Below are 20,254 nucleotides of genomic sequence, written 5' to 3'. Positions count from 1 at the left end.
GTTAAGTTAGACCTAACCCTATGTGATCCAATTACTATTACCATTTTAATTAAAGGATGGTGCTTCATACTTGATTGTAATTTACACCACCAGTCTAATGTGAAGTTTTAACAAAGAGAAATAAAGTAACAGTATATTTTCATCTATTGCTGAATCATGCAATTCCCTTAAAATGTTATTGTCTGCTAAAATTATAAAAATAGTCTTTTTATACTCAAAATTTCAAATCAAAGTGTGATGAAACTAAGAAGTTTAGTCTCAGATCCTTAAATATGGGACAGCTGGAAAAGAAAAACTTTTAAAAAAATCATGCCCCCCTATTGTTCCATGTTTGTTGAAGGCACTCTCTCTGATATAGAGTCTAATTTGACTGGTTCAGTGGAACAAGAGACGTGAGGAAAATTTAATTATGGTCATTGAGGTATTTGCTGTTTCTACACCATCAGACATTACTAACTACCTCAGATGGATGAAACTTTGGATTCACCTACTGTACTTTGGGCTAAAATTGCTGAACATGTATAACCGTTTCAGATTGTTTTCATATCATAGCAACAAACCCAAAATGAATAATCAAAAATATTAACATGATTTTAAAATTTAGCAAAAAAAAACATGAAGTGCATTTGGAGTTATTAGTACACAGTCAAGTTAAGTTACAGGCAATAGTAATAAATTTACAAGAAGACACATTCCTTAGAGACAAATGTAATAATCTGGATTTAAGATCCAGGGGATATAATTTAAGAATTCTAGGTGTTTTGTTAACACTGGGACCAAAATCAATCACTATTAATTACCATACACATTTTGATGGCTGTTATCTATTTTGATCTAAGGCCAAACATTTATCACTAGTCGCTGGTGTCATATAGTAGGACAATCATGGATGATATTAGTGGCTGTTGAACCATTATTGTAATATTTGTTTCACTTTTTGTTTGGAAGAGATTAAAATGTGTGCTGAAAACAAAAACAAAAAAAAACTAAATAACATTTCAGCAACAGCAGATAGAAGTTTATTAGTGATACACTCCTCAGTGTGTCACCTTTCAGATGAGATGTTAAAACCAAGCCCCCATCATCGAGTCAAACAACATCAGAAAAATACAGTCTAGGGATCTAAACCTCTTCTGCAACATCAACAGAGCAGTTTGAGCAGGTATATCTTGCATAGGATACTGCTGCTCTAGAACAGACTCCCCATCCACATAAAACAAAGTTCATCCCTGTCCATATTCAAGAGCAAGTTAGGTATGTGGATGGGAAAGAGATAATTTACGCAACGACTGCCACGTGTACTACTCATAGACAGCACAGCTTCTGAATGCTTGATCACATACATGAGTACTCTCAACTTATAAATGGTACAATCCCAGCTATCCTTAATAGCAGTAATATATAATTATTGACAATGGGATGGGCAAGGCCAATCTCTAACCAAATGGGACAGGTTAATTCAAGCATAAAAATGAAAACTTGCTAGGGGTTAGGCTTAAAATGGCCAACAAGGATAGGCAGGCTATTACTTACCTATGAATCTATGTGTTTAGATTTCTCTCTCTCACTCTGTATATATATATATATATATATATATATATATATATATATATATATACATATATATATATAGTTTCACTTCAGAATCCTGAAATATCACAATCCTGAACTTCTGCAACTCAAAATCCTGAAAATTCTAAATCCTGAAAACTCAAAATCCTGAATCACAAAATACTGAAAACATACAGGACACAAAGAATGACAATATTCAAGTACAAGGACACAGAGAGACACATACAAGACCAAGGATAGCACTTTTCATCAAGTATGGGCAGGGGGGCAAGCCCCCTTGCACCCCCCCATGTGGGGGGCTGTGCCCCCACACCTCCTGCTAATTAAATATATAAACTCCATGATTGCACTTCACAGAAAAAAATGGAAAACATACTATCACATGTGTTGATGACTGCCTGTTGCAACCTTAGTAACATTCCTTTTTAACTTGCTATACTACAACATAACTCATGATATTGTAGTGAAGTGCAATCGTGGAGTTGATATATTTAAGTAGCGGGGGGTGTGGGGGGCATATCCCCCCACATGGGTGCAGTGGGGCTTGCCCCCTGCTTATATTTGGTGGAATGTAATCTGATTTGTGTTCTCTATAATCAGTATATGTATCCTGTGTGTTTTCAGTCTTTTGGGATTCAGGATTTTGAATTTTCAGAATTTTGGGCTTTCAGATTTTGAAGTTTTCTGAAATTCAGGATTGTAATATCAGAATATTGAAGACTGGAAAACCGAGACCACAAACCCAAGTAAGCAAATTACCGAAACTTTAGAAGATCGACTCCCATAATACTGAAATGTAAGTAAAAGTTAAACGTAAGTGGATGAAATCTGTGCTGTCTCTTTAAGGATTTTCAGTAAGGATGTAAAAGCAGGTATGGTGGATATTACGTTCAGGTATTGTAGTGTCACTGTGAAATTTATGGAGTTAGAAAGTGTTTAAAGATTTAGACGTGGTAATACTTGAATGATATATATATATATATATATATATATATATATATATATATATATATATATATATATGTTCAGAGTTTGCCATTGTTCTCAAGGTAGTGTGATCTTGGAATTGGTACATTTAATTTATGGGGGGAGAAGGGCATAGCCCCCTGCTACCGTGAAAGATATAGTAGTAATTATTTCTTTTAGTTCTGTGAAGAGTGGCTTTTGAGGAATTTTAAGTAAAGTATTTGGGAAATGGTTTTGATTTGTTTATATTGTGTTTATTGTGTAATTTATATATGTCAAGTGTGGTGCTGTTTATAAATGTTCAAGTGGTGCTTTGCAGTTTACTAGTTGTGTTAAGAAGTAGTTTGTGTTGTTTTGGGTGTGTTATTTATCTGGAGTGCAGGTACATTATTTCTGCTTTACTGTTTTCGGTTTTATGGGATTTGATATTTGTAGGTTTTGGGAATGTGCATATTCAGGATTCTGGTCTTGGGATTTTGGTCTTCGGTTTAATAGGATTTCGGTATATAGAAGTAGACCCCTATATCCAGATATATGATTCTCCTGCATTTAACCGAATGTACATTTGTTCCAGAAACACAGGGGTATGATTTAATGATGATGGTATGGATGGCTGAATGGTGGATATGTCGATGATATGGAATGTTGGTAGAGGCGAGCAGGGTGGGGGAGTGAGACTTTGTGTATGTATGTGTGTGTGTGTGTGTGTGTGTGTGTGTGTGTGTGTGTGTGTGTGTGTGTGTGAGTTAGGATTAGGGTTGGGAATGAGTGAAGGATAGGTGCTGTGTGTTTGTGTATTTTAAGGAAAGGTTTGTGTTTGGGAATAGATGTAGTATTGTTTGGGTTTACTACTGGAATTTTGAATCAGCTTTGGTCAACCATTTAAAATGTCGACCCGAAATGCTGTATACAAAATTCTGAAAAGTAAACCAAAGCCAAAATCAATACATCGACCACCGTGGTTTAATGTATTCAACATAGCAGGAGCTGAAGTCACTCACCTCCTGCTATGCATATTAACATACCATTGAACTCTACATTTGTATGCTAATTCTACCATTTTGCTATGCCTGCCCCCCCCTGCACCCCCACGTGGGGGGCTTTGCCCCCACACCACCTGCACATTAAACATACCAACTCTGAGATCACACTACAGTGAGGAAATAGACTAATTCCCTGTTCCTCATTGAAGCATGATGTCCCTGCACAATGTCGAACCCAAATTATTGACCTACACTACCCATTTGCAATAATGTAGTCAATCGATTTTGGGTCGACATTCTGCCGACTTGGAAACTGCAAGTCGACCACATGCTGGTTGACCGATGCAGTTTCCAAGTTTTGGTATTAAACCTATTGTTTGTATGCATTTTTGAATGTTTGTGTCTGAGTCTTTCTCTTGCAGTGACATTGTTATGAGAAGGTTTTAATGACGTTAAGCTGTACAGCTGAGGGAAGGGGTAGCATTACAGTTAGGGTTAGCACCCATTACTAAGATGGTGCAGGGGGGGCCAGGCCAAATTTGTTTGACTAGGGTACTGTCAGGGAAAGTGAGTTTTAAGTTAATATGAAGGGTTAGGGTTACATGAAAGGGTAGGCTCAGGCTTAGGGTTAGCACAAGTTCTTACCCCAGCCCACATACTGTCTCCGCAAATATTCACCTTGGTACTGAACACAAAAAAATATTTAAAGAAAATGACCTAATTCCCCCTCTAAACATATGGCCAAACAAATTGCTGCTCGTCAGAGTGTAAACATACAAATATATCTATATCTATATCTATATCTGTTTGCCTATCTAAAGATAGATATATTTAGATAGACAGACAAATATAGATACAGATAGATATAGTCTATACATGCACACGCACACACATGCACACACACACACACACACACACACACACACACACACACACACACACACACACACACACACACACATATGATGTTTATGCATTTTATCTATGAATGTATGTATCTCTCACTCTTTCTGTATATGGATGCATGGCTTCTCATTGACGTGCCCATTCATCAAGTGAAAAAGCCAATACAGCTGATTGAAATTCAACTAATTAAATGATACTGGCTTTTGTACTGTAAGATTGATTTATAGTGGGGATGGGGGAATGTGGTCTTTCATCACTGTAGTCTGATCCCAGAGTTGGTATATATAATTTACAGTGGTGTGAGTGCTGCAGGGGGACTTAGCCCCCCCCCCCCATAAAAAAATATTTTTTCAATGTTGATAGATAGATAGATAGATAGATAGATAGATAGATAGATAGATAGATAGATAGATAGATAGATAGATAGATAGATAGATAGATATTTGTTTCAGGAAAAAGGGAGCGTGAGTTTGAGCTTGTTTTAGATCAACAGATCCTGTTTGGGCACCCTGCAGAGTACTACAGCACCAGAAATAAGAGAGAGAGAGAGACTTTTTGTGCTAACTGCAAGTACTTTTGGCATAAACTGCCCTGTTTGTGCTGCTTTTGATTGTTTTTGTTTCCTGCATTTCTCAAGAAAGCTTTAAAAGTAGACTAGCTACTTATTCTACAGTTATTTCTGCCTTTAAATCGTTTTTCAGTTTGTGCACTTGCCTTGCTTAATTTTAAAAGTTTAAATTGCTAATTTTGGAAAGTTTTAAATTGCATTTACTGTTTAGTGCTACACACTCAAGTGCGTTAGCCTTTTCTGTGCTTATTTACTGTATTTTTCCATTGCTTAGCCTGTTTTAACCAACCCCCCCTTAAAAAAATACTATCTTGTTTGCTTGTTTCCCATCTTTTCAAACTAGTATAGTCCAGATCCCAGGCTTTGCTGGTTTCAGGACTTTAGTTTCTGTATTTAGAGCTATTCCAGACCTTGCTGTAGTAGAGGGAGGTCCTACTCCTTACTAGTGAGAGTAGTGAGCATTGTACAACCTATCTAATGCTAGATGAGTGGTTTCCAGCTATAAAAGTGCAATTTTGGTGGCCATTTAGGCTGATTTCTATCCCTTTCAACTTTCTGGCTTGAAAATGTGTGTTTGCACATGTTGGAGCTTGTTTTAGATGAGCAGATCCTGTTTGGACATCCTGCAGACTACTAACACATTAGAAAAGAGAGAGAGAGAGACTTTCTGTGCTAACTGCAAGTACTTTTTGCTTAAACTGCCCATTTTTTGCTGTTTTTGATCATTTTTGTGAACTGCACTTCTCAAGAAAGCTTTAAAAGTAGACTAGCTACTATAAATCGTTTTTCAGTTTGTGCACTTGCCTTATTTAATTTTAAAAGTTTAAATTGCTAATATTGAAAAGTTTTAAATTGCATTTACTGTTTAGGGCTAGATAGTCAAGTGTGTTACCTTTTTCTGTGCTTATTTACTGTATTTTTCCATTGCTTAGCCTGTTTTAACAAAAAAAACAAAAAAAGAAAAAACAAAAACAATACTATCTTGTTTGCTCATTTCTCACCTTTTCTAACTAGTATAGTCCAGATCCCAGACTTTGCTGGTTTCAGGACTTCATTTTCTGCATTCAGAGCTATTCCAGACTTTGCTGTAGTAGAGGGAGGTCCTACTGCTTACTAGTGAGAGTAGTGAGCATTGCACAGTCTATCTAACACTAGATGAGTGGTTTCCAGCTTTGAAAGTGCAATTTTAGTGGCCATTTGGGGCTGATTTCTATCCCTTTCAACTTTCTGGCTTAAAAATGCATGTTTGTGCATGTTTGAGCTTGTTTTAGATCATCAGATCCTGTTTGGGAGTCCTGCAGACTACTACAGCACCAGAAACGAGAGAGCGAGAGACTTTTTGTGCTAACTGCAAGTATTTTGGCTTAAACCACCCAGTTCTTGCTGTTATTGATAATTTTTGTTAACTGCACTTCTCAAGAAAGTTTGAAAAATAGACTAGCTACTTCTAATACTGTTATTTCTGCCTTTAAATTGTTTTTCAGTTTATGCACTTGCCTTGCTCAATTTTAAAAGTTTAAATTGCTAATTTTGGAAAGTTTTAAATTGCATTTACTGTTTAGGGCTACACACTCAAGTGCATTACCCTTTTCTGTGCTTATTTACTATATTTTTCCATTGCTTAGCCTGTTTTAGCCAAAAAAACAAAAAAAGCAAAAAAATTACTATCTTGATTGCTCATTTCCCACCTTTTCTAACTAGTATAGTCCAGATCCCAGACTTTGCTGGTTTCAGGACTTTAGTTTCTGTATTTAGAGCTATTCCAGACCTTGCTGTGGTAGAGGGAGGTCCTACTCCTTACTAGTGAGAGTAGTGAGCATTGTACAGCCTATCTAACACTAGATGAGTGGTTTCCAGCTCTGAATGTGTAATTGTATTGGCCATTTGGGGCTGATTTCAATCCCTTTCAACTTTCTGGCTTGAAAATGCGTGTTTGGCGATTTTGTGCATTGCACAGCACTGGTGGGCTAAGGTGAAACTATTCCTGGTACCAGAAAGACTGCTCTTCAAATTTTCCCTTAGAACTAGCTGGTTTCTCAGTAGTAGCACTAAAATCTGAATCCCTGTGGATAGCACTTGATCTATAACCTGCAAGAAAGCACCAGGAAGCCTTAAACTGACAAAAGCACTCAACTCTCCTTGTATATAAGGAGAATGTAATCATAGGCACTAAATAGCCTATAATTGTAAAGTACTTTGCCAAGGTAAGGGAAAACAGCTCTTGTACTCTTCAAAAGATACACTGAACCAGGCATGTCCAAGGGTCAGCTTCTAGTGATTACTCCAGTTCACCTGGTGAACCTGGGCATACTGGTGCAATGCAGCAATTGCTTCATGTACACAAACATATGTCTCCTCCTACCAACCAACACTACAACCTGTGAGAGATGCACCTACATAGTCAAACTAGAAGCAAAGCTCTCTCAAGCCAATATTGTGTTAGACAGTCAAGAGGAGAAGGTTAACACCTGCACTATACCTCAAGCAACACATAGAGCTTCAAAACCCACATCACCAACACCCACACATAGAAACACTAAACCCACATATGTGGAGGCCCTTAACATTAACCTGCCCAAGTAGCAAGGACCTCCGGATCTGATATGCAAACAAACACCAGTCACAACCAAAGTAACACATAGCTCAAAACACCAGTATGCCACTTAACAACAGCCCCTAAGGCAAGACAACGTACCCAACACCTTAGTCATAGGTGACTCCATAGTCAGGCAGACTGATGTCCCACTCACCAGGCTGGACAAGGAGAAAATTACCATCAGCTGCCTGTCGGGAGCCAGGATCCACCACATAATGCATGCACTCAAGTCACTCCACAGCAAGTACAAATATCACTCTGTCATTGTCCATGTTGGTGTGAATGACTTAAGACATACCTCCCTGGACTACATGAAAAGAGATATGGAAGAGCTCTCAGATCATGTGGCCCAGGCAGGTATGACCCTAACCCTAAGTAGCATCCTGACTTCGTCCAGAATGATACCACAGTATAAAGACAAAATGATTGACTTTAACAATTGGCTAAGTTTCTGGTGTAATTCAAAGGGGATTCAGTATCTGTCTGCCTGTGACGACATGATCGACAAACCAAGATGCTTTGCTAGAGATGGTTTGCACCTGTCACTCCTAGGATTCAGGTTACTGGCTAAGGCTCTTGCCAGCCCCATAGTGCCTTTTTTAGGCAAGGCTCAAATGACAAAACTACCACCATAACAGATAAAGACATGCAAAATCTGAAGGTTGTGCTACTCAATGCTAGAAGTCTAAACCTCAAAATGCACTCTCTTGAGGCACTCCTAAAAATGGAGAACATCAATATCTGTGCAGTAATCAAGAACTGGTTCAAGGCTCCAGAGAGCACCCCTGCAATACCAGGCTACAACTCTTACCACACTTTTCGGCCACCAAACCAGGACCAAAACACTAAAGGTGGTGGAGTGTCCATATTCACCAAGGATATTCACACCTCCTGGCTAGATGAACAACACAATGCATCTGAAATATTACAGGTGCAACTAACACTAGGTAAGACTGCAATCCAAATTATCGCTTGCTACAGATCCCCCACCATGCCCCAAGATTCTCACTAAACCTTTCTAAACATACTGAAAAATATTAAGATAAAGCCTAACACCCTAATACTGGGTGATTTCAACTACCCTGCCATTAATTTTGAAAACTACTCAGGTACCAACACTCTTGCCCAATGGTTCTTGGAATTCATAAATTCCAATGCCCTGGATCAACTAATCCATAGTCCCACCAGGGGCTCAAATATCCTTGACCTGGTCATTACCAACATGGGAAATCAATGCTCGACACCAGAAGTCATCCCCTCGTTGGTCATGTCTGACCATAAGCTAATCACCCTTGACATCCACATCCCACCCCCACACCCCCAGTAGGGAAACCTCCATAAAAAACGTCTCCAAAGCCAACTTCATGCTACTCAAGTCAGAAGTGACAAATGTCACAACACCCATGCAGACAGGAACTGAAAGTTTGACTGCTGAATGCTACACTAAGGCACTGTACCAGCATATCCACTCATGAAAAAATCACGCCATTCCAAATAGAACCAAGATGCTCTCCTCCAAACAAAGGAAGACAATCTGGTGGTCCCCTGTCATAAACAAATTATGCAACAGAAGGAAGAAACTGTTATAGAAAAAAGGAAAATTCCAGGATACAAAAAACTCCCTTACCAGCCTCAGTAAGAAGCTGAAATCTCTCATAAAATCCTCCAAAGCTAGTTATGAACATAAAATTGCCAAATATTCTAAAGACAATCAGAAGGCATTCTATAGTTATGTCAATAATCTAATTAGCAATACTCAGATATGCTCTGAGCTACAACAGAATAATACTAAATATAATGATCCCAAGGATATTGACAATATCCTAGCAGAACCATTCAGTGCCAATTTCACTCTCACTTCACCTGCTAAAGGGCCCATCTCAATACCAAACGATTGCCAAATTCCGGTAATCACAGCCACACAGGTAAAAAACGCACTCTCCAAAGCTAAGAATACAGCATCCATGGGACCAGATGACATCCCGGGCTGTGTATTACATGAACTACAAAATGAACTGGCACCTCATCTAAGTGTTATGTTTAATCATAGTCTCACCTCAGACTTCGTGCCCAATGAGTGGTGTACACCTGCAGTTATCCCACTCCACAAAGGGGGGGCCCACCTTGTACCCCAGAAACTATCATCCCATCAGTCTAACAGGCCTGATCTGCAAAGCCATGGAATACGTTATCATGGAACTTATAAACAAAGACATTGGCAACCTTCAAACACTGGACCCCACACAGTTTGGTTTCGTGAAGGGCCAATCTTGTCTCATCAACCTAATTGACATGTTTGAATCAGTCTCTAGAGCTGTGAACGAGGGTAAGATGGTCCACACAGCCTATCTGGACCTCACCAAAGCCTTCAACACCATCCCCCTCTCTGGAATCATAGATAAACTTACTAAGCTGGGCATTAATCCCTACATCACTCGATGGGTCACAAACTGGCTTACTGACAGAACCCACACTGTAAAAGTAGCTGACTCCAAATCCAGCTCCAGACAAGTGACAAGTGGAGTACCTCAGGGTTCAGTCCTGGGACCGCTCTTGTTTGGCATCTACTTCTCCGAAGTACAGGCCAACACCAAGCGACTCTGGCTAACAAAGTTCGCAGATGACTGCAATCTGGGAGCCATTATCAAATCTCCAAATTATGTGGATATCCTACAAAAGGGCCTTACGGAGACAAATACTTAGTGCCAGAGTCATGGGCTCAAGCTCAATTCCAAGAAATGTAAAGTTATCCACTTTGCGAAAAAACGTGTACCCATGACTTACCACATAAGTGGCAGTACACTAAACATCGAAAGTTTGATAAGGGACTTAGGTACACAGGTGGACTGTGGTCTCACCTTCGATAACCACATCTCCACAACAGTCAGGAAATCCTTCTATATGGCACATCTCATTACTAAGGGCTTTTCATCCAGGAAAAAGGAGGTCATTGTCCCACTGTACTCATCCTTCATTGGATCCATTATAGAGTACAATGCCCCATTTGGTATGTTCCTCACAAGACATCTGCAACAGTTGGAAAGGCCGCAGAAATACCTCACTAAAAGAATCACAGGCCTAAAGCAGATGCCCTATGCTTACCGTCTAAAAAAACTCCAGCTATATTCTGTTGCTTATTATCTACTCAGAGGTGATCTCTGCTTAACATACAAGACCATGTCAAACCCAGAGCTGTTGGACATGCTGCACTTACAGAAATCACAATCCCTCAGTGCCACGTGCTCCAGGGATCTAAACCTGGTCATCACAATGAGCAAAACATGCTGGAGGGATAGATTCCTGTCCCAGAGACTCCCCATTCTCTGGAATAGACTGCCCATACATGTCAAGCAGAGCATCTCTTTGGCCCTCTTCAAAAGGAACCTTGATGACTGGATGGGAGATAGGAAATTCACCTCAGGGATCATGTCAGTCACCCTGCTAGACAGTGGACCAAGGAAGTAAAATTCCTGGGAATAAATAGCCAGGGAACTGTTATGGCTAAGCTTTTATAGACCCTAGGGCCGATAGCCTAGTTCCAACCTATGAACCTATGAACCTATTCTGGTGACATTAGGCAATGTTCACAGTACCAGTGAGTTAACCATATGGTCTTGTTTCCTGTACATTATCGTGTATTTTGAATATACAGCTGCATATCACCTTATATACATCTCAGTGTTTCCAAATTTCAAATAACAGAAGTCACATTCTGTAATGTAATGGGTTTTAAGTGTATGTATGTTTTTTTTCATTGTGATTCTCTTACCAATGGTATGTGATAGTTCAAGGGAAATTTTAGAATTAAGGAACATTTTCCTAAAGGTGTTGTTTATAGAGATGTCTGACCTTCTGTATTTTGTTTCTTTGTAGAATACTGGTGGCTAAACTGTTAAATCTTTATGGATCAGCATGTCTGAATGTCCAAACCAAAAAGCACCTAAGAATATGTGTGGGATATGGATTGTTCCAACATGAGTGCATGCACAGATTCAAGCTTAGTACTGTATGTGATTGTACCCTGTCATTCATTATGAGTTGCTGGCCCTTGATACTAGAAATACAGTCACTTGTTTAACAGCTGCATCTTTTAAGCTCATGTTTCTTTCTTTCCTGCTGCGTATGTCTTCTACACATTCTAATAACTCATCTGTTTCTTCTTTGAAGTAGAATGAATTTAAGACCATACTTTTTAAAATGAATATCTTATTCAGTAAATGTTTAGGACAGTAAAAGTGGTTCTGTGATAGCCATGAAGTGCTACATTGGGTTTTCAACAGTATTTCAAAACAGTTGAAAGACACATCATTGAAACTGTTTCTGAATCCCTTCCTAGCATATGAAATCCATGTGTTGCAAGATACAACAGCAGTCTTTTTTTAATATATCTTCTTAAAATAATCTCTTGTAAATAATTTTCAGACAAAAATAATTTACATGACATAAACAAACTAGTGGTGGGGCTATTAAGAAAAAGCTTTTGCATATATTTAAACAGACTACCTTTCTCAGTTATTCTGCTAAATTTGCACTAAGACACATATTTTTATCTGATTTCCTGCCTGTCTATCTATACATATATCTATCCGGCTATCTAACAATCTATCATAGTTTTTTCTAAGTAATTAACATCAGAAACAATGCATACATGAATACAAGTAAAGCTTCTTCTAACACACTGGATAACCTCTCTCACTGGACAGCTTAGACAACCTTTACATTGTTATCAGATCATAATGTTGATCAGAAGTACTGCAAAGTTCTCAGTCGGTCAAAAACCTGCCAAACTCACATTTTACATCTGTTGCTATTTTTTCTTGGGCGTAATAACTTATGGGTATATCTCTGTCCCTTTCAACCTCCTTCCCCTCTGAAATATTCCATAGCAGTATATACCATTCCTGTTAGCCTGTTGACTGTCTGAGAAGGCTTATCTTCCATCTGGAAAAAGCTAGTGCAAAACTCACTGCAGGGGCAGAAACCTTTTCAGACAAGCCTCTCAATCCCCCATTCCATATTTGTCATTAGTAATTTTCAATCAAATATTTAATGTTCTTTCCGTTCTTGTAAATAATCACTGGGACTACACAGATTTGGGTATAACATAAATTGAATCAAAAACAAAATTTCAAATCCTAGTAATAATTTCCCTCACCACTGAACTCAAATGCCCATTCCGAATGATCATAACCCTCTGATAGCTCACTTCGTCCCTAGTACCCCTTCCTTTCTCTTTATTCACAAAATATAAAATCTCCACATTACGTATCGGGGAGTATTTGGTTTCACAACCCGTGATGACCATTCAGCTTATCTCCTCCATCATGTCTTTAGAGTAAGCACTCTCAATAAACAAATTAGTCAATATGTCTGCTTCCAGAGAACATACATCATCATTAGATATAAGGCAGGATAAATAGTATGGGAACTGGTGTACTGCAAAAAAGTAATTGAAAAGGTTAGTTTTCTATAAACATTAGATTCAAATTTCATAATATGTACATTGTTCTTAATATTAATATCTAAATAGTTAATATTGCTAAATCCATAATGGTAAATATATTTAAAAAATCAGTAGTCTCATTAATATACTTAAAAAAAACTGTAAACTAGCATAATTATCCTTCCAAAATAATAGTATGTCATCAAGAAATCTTAATGAAATAAAAATAGACTTTGAAAAAGGACTGTTTTTGACAAAGGTGTGTTCTCAATACTGCATAATGATGTTAGCAAAACAGGTGCAAAGGATGCTTTCATTGCAATCCCCCCTAACCTGTTTTTAAAAATTCCACCTCAAAAAATACAAAGTTGTGGGTTAACACAATGTCCATTAATTCCACAACCAAATTCATTTCTTCTTTAGGGAAGGATGTCTCTAAATTCACTGCTTTCTGGCACCAATCCAAATCCAACTGATGCAAGAACACTAAAAAATCCTTAACATCGATAGTGACTAACCATACACCACCTTCATATAACATATATAATAAGGGAGAAACAGTCACAAGTGAAAAAAGAAATTTATTTTGTGACAACCTTTAATATACTAACTACCAAAATAATTAAAGAAGTTAAAAATCACTGGTCAATGCTATTAAGGGACAAATATTTAAAAGAAATATTGCCGACTAATGTCCAAATATCCTACAAAAGAGGTAGAAATGTATCTGATATGTTGATACATAAAGATTTCATTTCACCGAGTGCTACAATGTATAGTGAAATGGTGATAAATAAAGGAACTTACACATGTAATAGATGCTGCAGCTGCAAATATGTGGTTAGGAAGTTTGAAAATACAAATGACGCACATTTTACATCAAATGGACTGTACAACTGTAATACAGAAAGTGTTATATATTTGTTAAAGTGAGGTTGTGGATTATATTATGTTGGAGAGACAGGTCTTTCAAAAAGTGTATACAGGAACATGTAAGAGATATTGTTAATGTAAAAATGGAAAGCCCTTTAGGGGCTCATTTTAAATTATATCATAATTCAAATCCAAGTTGCTTAAAAGCAACAGTTTTAGAACAATAAAATTACAACTGGGTGAATATAGAGAAATAAAAATCAAGTTGCTGTATAAGGAGATTATTTATTTTAAAATATAACACAATGGAGCTATTGGGCTTGAACAAAGAATGCAACTGGAGGCTGGTAATTAGATAATTGGAATTAATTGAATGAAGTATTGTGTATAAATGGAGAGTTTGTTTTAATGGTTATTACTCTTTGAAGGCTGTATGTGAAGCTGAAACGCTAGGTCTATTAAACTGGATATTCATTAATACGTTTCTGTGACCGTTTTATTGTTGTTTTATTTTACTTTTGAACATATAGTTGTTTTTATTACCTTCATATAACTGCTCTGCTAATAACTTTAAGCAGTGTCAAGAATCTCTCAAGACATAAGCCAATGAAAAAGTTTTAATTTTGACGTCAACATATTCATCAAAATGTTCTGTTTTGGACCCACCAGTGGTTACAATTGGTCTAACAAGGGAATTCATAGTTCATAGTTCATAGTTTATTACTAAGCTAACTGCCCTTGCGAGCCATTTTAAGCCTAGCCAATTATCTCTTGTGAGACTCGAACCCTGCACCTTGTGTTTGTAAGGCAAACACCTTAGCCATTAAGCCACCCTCCCAACCCCAAAAGATTTGTTTGGTGTTTTAGGTTCATAGGTTAGTACTAAGCTTACTGCCCTTGCGAGCCATTTTAAGCCTAGCCAGTTATCCCTTGTGAGACTCAAACCCTGCACTTTGTGTTTGTAAGGCAAACACCTTAACCATTAGGCCACCCTCCCTGAATTGAGCTCAAGTTTGTGGGTCTTGGCAACCCCAAAATAGCAGGTAACAATTGGTTTCTTAAACTGTAAAAAATACATAACTTTGTGGGAGAAACCATAGTCATACATAAAATCCTTTAGCATTCTATAATATTTACTGTAAGAATAAAAAAGCTCATTCCTTGAAACAATTTTAAACAGTTTCATGTTGTTCAAATAATCATACATCTTGCATATCTAATCAAAAGAATTCATAATTACCACCCATCTCCCTTATCTGTTTCATAATACATGTACTATAATATTGAGATAGTTCTCTTAGTAACACATATTGCTTATTAGATAAACTATAGAACATCTTCCCAGATTTTACAGTTTTGAAATTCCTCAGGTTTTGTTCACATAATTTTTCAAACAACATCATGAGGGTAATAGTGGGGGATTAAAAGTCCTACTATGATGAAAAAAATGAAACATCATTAAATAATATATTTAAAATGGCTTTTCTGACAAAAATCTTCAACTCGAAAATGGGATCCACCATATCATATTTGTACCTGAGACAAAGGTAAAGCCCTTTTGGAAAATATTAACTACCTCCTCGGTAATAGGGGTGTTACTGTAATTAAAAATAGTAAACCACTGAAAATCTAAAACAACCAATGCAGTTGTATCAGTGTTTAGAGTGTTCATCCCCACCCAGTTCCTCTCCTCTTCCACATGCTTCCCACAATGCTTTGCAGATCCTCTCCAGGGGTATAAGAGAATATTCTTGTGCATTGATGACAATTATTTCTCCTGTATACAGGATGCCTTCTGAGAAAGGGGATGGTGGCGGTGGGTGGGTTTTAAAATATGTTGATCAGACTGACAATCATCCACAGTGACATCTAAAGAGTCCAGTCCCTCCACAACAGTGGTGACTGTGACTCCCCTACACTGGCCCAGTAATCAATGAGCTTCAATCATCACTGGCAAAAGTGGGGGAATGTACACACTGGAAGTATAAAAAGTACACACTCAGTAAAGTGTAATTTCCCTTAAGAGCACACAGAGACCACAGTTAGTTTGAAGCTGGTTTCACCCTCTTTCTCCAGATCCCCAATAAGATTTCCCTCTGGCACAGCTATAGGGTTGAGATCTCAGCTGAGTCACCAAACCAAGACCTCCAGCACCCTTTCTGTCCAATCAGTACTTCATGTCCCTGCCCAAGTAGCTGGCACACACACACTTTGAGGTTTGATTTATATACACATACAGCTGGGAAAGGCTGGCAGAGGTTTACTAGCTATGCCCCCTTCTGCCCAGACTATAAGGTAGTTTCCACCACCACCAGCCACTACTTATCAGCTACTTTAAGGCCCTTAGCAAAGGGTGTCCAATCTTACTGTGTAATATTACTATTAATCCAAATGGCAGTTTGGCCAAGAGCCAGGCTATTAGGAGTGGCCTATACAGTGTCACCAAATAGATATGCAAGTACGCTAAGAGCTTAAATATCTCTAAACAGACTAGCCACAATTGAAAGGTTTAAATATATTTAATAATAAATAATAAAAGAACAAAACAACACTAAATGTGTATTCACAGTGACATCAGAGTTCAAAATCACAGGAAATATTTTAAACAACATTGCAGGCCAGTCTCAAATAAATGCAGAAAACAACTAAACTAATATTTTCTATGTCCCTAACTAAATCTAGTAGAAATTACTGTACCCTAGATAACTTACTTACAGCAAGGCAAGTGCAGAGGTTGTGAGTGGATGTTTCCAGGTCAAAGACAAAATACAAAATGCCCCACCACCCTCTCTCTCTCTCTCTCTCAGATAGTTCTTAAATTAATATCAAATATTGCTACTGGGGTAGCTGGGAGGATGACATCACTTTTTGTCATTTGACTTCAGTTCCCAGGCTCACAAACAACCCCCACTGATGCAGCGTCTAGCATCTCTCTCTGAAAATACATAGCCTTCAAATGTTTACAGCTGCTAGAAGACATAAAACAATAAAACACTTGCAATACAATTCAGAAGGCACCCTATTTCTAGGCATCCTGTCTTCTTGCTGCATTGAAGCTAACTTTTATAGCACAATTATAAAAGAATTTAATTTCAACTATTTTCTTGAAGTTTTGCAAGTTATCACCCTATGTTCTAGTTTCCACTGTTAAAATATATACTTACATAGGTACAATAGTTTATATACATTTCTGTTCTTTCCTAGCAGGGTACACTGTGGACACATCCTTAAGCTCAGTACTTTACACACACACTTCTGTACAAGCAGCTTGAAATACAGACCGCATGCAGTTCTAATATAGTGGTAGCACAAGCAATTGCATCCTGCTGATATTCGCAAATGACATAACTATTTATAAAATTCCAGATAGCTGTGCTGACAGTATGTCCTTCTGTCACACTTCTATATAAATCATATTAATATTCACAAATTACATATAATTATTTACTAAATTCCAGATAGCAGGGCTGGCAGTATTTCCTTTAGTGACAGTGACAAATCTCTTATTATACCCAGAGATGTCAAATGCTTTTCTCTTGGGCAAAGGATATGTCTCCTTCTTATCATAGGCTAATCTGTCCCTTTATAACTTTTCAGCCTTTTTCTGCTTATTCACCCCACATTTAGCATCATCTCTCTTAAACATATCATTATAACAATTCCCATATTGAAAAAAAATAATAAGTCATTAATAATATCAATTTGCAAACTAACAATTTCTATTTCAAGTCTCTGTAAAGTCCTTAAGTTATCTATAATCACTAGCTCCTTTAACTTGAGTCCAGTTTAGTCTAATAAATCCATCAAATCCCCGATTCCCTAAGCAGGGGATTTTGATCCTGTTTTCTATAGAAAAAAGATCCCTGGTGACATCAACAACTGTTTTGGTCAGCAGATATCCTATACAAATCAAATCTTTCAAAATAAGCATTTTTTTGAAATGTTGTATTTTGCCATTGTATAAGAACTGAAGAGGACATTTCTTTCCTTTTTTTCTTCTCTTAAACTGCTTAGTTTAAGAATACTATTAAATGAGGTTCAGATTCCTGGATTCTTATTTGGGAACTGCTTTTGTTCTTCCTTTTCTGACAAAGTTGTTATTTTATTTTTGTTTGACTTTGATGTTTAGGCAACAGAATTTGCCCCCCTTTTGAGCTGGAAGAATATTGTTTTCTCATAGTGGGTATTGTTTGGATTGCGTGTTGTTCATCCATGTTCTTTAGAAATGTCTTACTTATTAATTTATCACAAGTTGTTAATCTGGAGACACTGCAGTGAATCCACTAATGCAGTATATTGTTTGAGGCATCATAAATGTAGATGATAACTTCACTCTATTCTCTCTTGATGGACCCCCTCGCACATTTTCCAGGCTCTTTTACATCCTTCTCTAACTCTTCTGAAATGTTACTAAAAAACACAGACAGCTGGCAAGGTAACAGGCAGAAGAAATTGGAGAGGTGTCTGATTTCTTCTGCCTGTAACTTTGCCAGATCTATGTGTGTGTTTTTTGGTTACTTAGTTCTTGAAGTAGGAGTTTGGAGTTTGTGGATTCTCTTGCGATAAGTTGCTTTATTTGTGAATGTACAGCTGTTCTGTGTAGATTTTTTGATGACTCAAGTAAAAAAAAACAACCACTTAACAAGACTAAAAATAAAAATGGATGTTTTGTCATGAAATTTATCTAAGCCAATACTATAGAAACTTTAAAACAACAAAATGAACCTCAGAAAGCAAAATGTAAATGACAGGTGGCAGACAATACAAAAAACAAAAGAGCACTTTTCCATAAAGTATCAACAAATTTATCCAGATTTGATCTGAAGAAGTCTGAACATTTGTCAAACGTAAAGCACTTAATACAATAAATGTATTGATTCTTTTTGGAGGAGTGCTCATTTGGTTTTCGTATTGTCAGCCGCCTGCCATTTACATTTTGCTTTCTAAGCCAATACTATAGCAATTGTATTCTGCAAATTATGGGGCCCTCTCAGATAGAGTTGCCATTTATTTATTCATTTATTTACTATGGGCCAGATTCACGAAGGCTTGCACGGAGTCTAAGACTAGAGTAAGACTCCATGTAGCCAACATGTCTGCCGAGCGATCCAGGAACAGCCGGCAGGGGCGTGCAAGAGAGCTCCTAAAACAGCTCTTGCATGGACAGGGTTAGTTTATGCAAATTACCTCATTTGCTGCTGAAAGCTATGCAAATGAGGTAAATTTGCGATCCAGGAAACACTAACCTGTCCGAGCAAGAGTAGTATTATTTGCAGAAATGTACTCGGTTGGCAACTGAGTACCGTTCTGCAAATAGCAAAACAGAGCCATGACAGCTCCAAATAAAGGATGCATCCAGTTGAGAAAGCATGCCAATGGCCAAATATATGGCCATTGGCATTTTTATGTGTTGCAAAATAATAAAAAATATTTTTTTTTCTTTCAATCTCCGATGTTTAAGTGTAGCGCAGCGCCTCGCAAATGTGCTGTGCTCTAAAAACCATAAAAACAAAAAATAAAAGCCACAAATAGGTATTTTATTCAAAATATTTAACTGCCATGCAAGTGAATGGCAGGTTGAAGACAACATGGCTACTGCGTAGAGGTTGCTAAGGGGGGAAGCTCAGTCTAAGAGATGTAACCAAACATTAGTAGGCAATCCTATGCAAATGAGGATAAGGACAGTGAATCCCAATTTTTCCTGCTATGAGAACTATGTCTCTAGAGTGTAAGAGTAGGAAAAGGGGAGTATCAGAGTAGAAGATGGGTGACATCATGAGGGGGTATGTATCAAAAAGACTGTAAGCCAATTGGAGCAGAGTGGCATGTGTTTGCTGTGAGTTACTCAGGACTAAAAGAGGTGTGTCTCCTGTTGTCTAAACTGAAACCCAGAAACTGAAGGTGTACGCTGTGGCTATCACTAATGTTTCTTGCAAAGCTTCTTACACTGTGTGCATGCGTGTGCATGCGTGTAACCCTGTCTAAGCCTGTGTGTGCCCGTGTAAGCCTGTGTAAGGCCGTCTAAGCTAGTATACATGAATGTGCACCTGCCTAAGCTTGTGCAAGCCTGTGTAAGCCTGTGTGCACACGTGTGCACTTGTGTGCACGTGTTTGTGCTTGTTTGCGCGGTGCTGCCCCCTGCGGAAACAGAAAGGGAAAAGGAAGGAAAGGAAGTAGTAGGAAGTTAACCAAGGAGAACTAGCAGAGCTGCCAGGTGAAATCAATCAGAATCAGCCAATTACACAGACAGTACAGTAGCCCAGCCCAGCCCAGCACATAAAACTCTGCAAACAACATTCCCCATGTTTTTCTCAGAAACACTGCAACACTGCAGTCAACAAAGAGAA

This window comes from Protopterus annectens, chromosome 12.part0 (assembly GCF_019279795.1).
Source record: "Protopterus annectens isolate FY-2018-M chromosome 12.part0, PAN1.0, whole genome shotgun sequence".
Taxonomy (NCBI): domain Eukaryota; kingdom Metazoa; phylum Chordata; order Ceratodontiformes; family Protopteridae; genus Protopterus; species Protopterus annectens.
The sequence above is the reverse complement of the archived record's forward strand: the minus strand, read 5'-3'. Positions refer to the sequence as shown.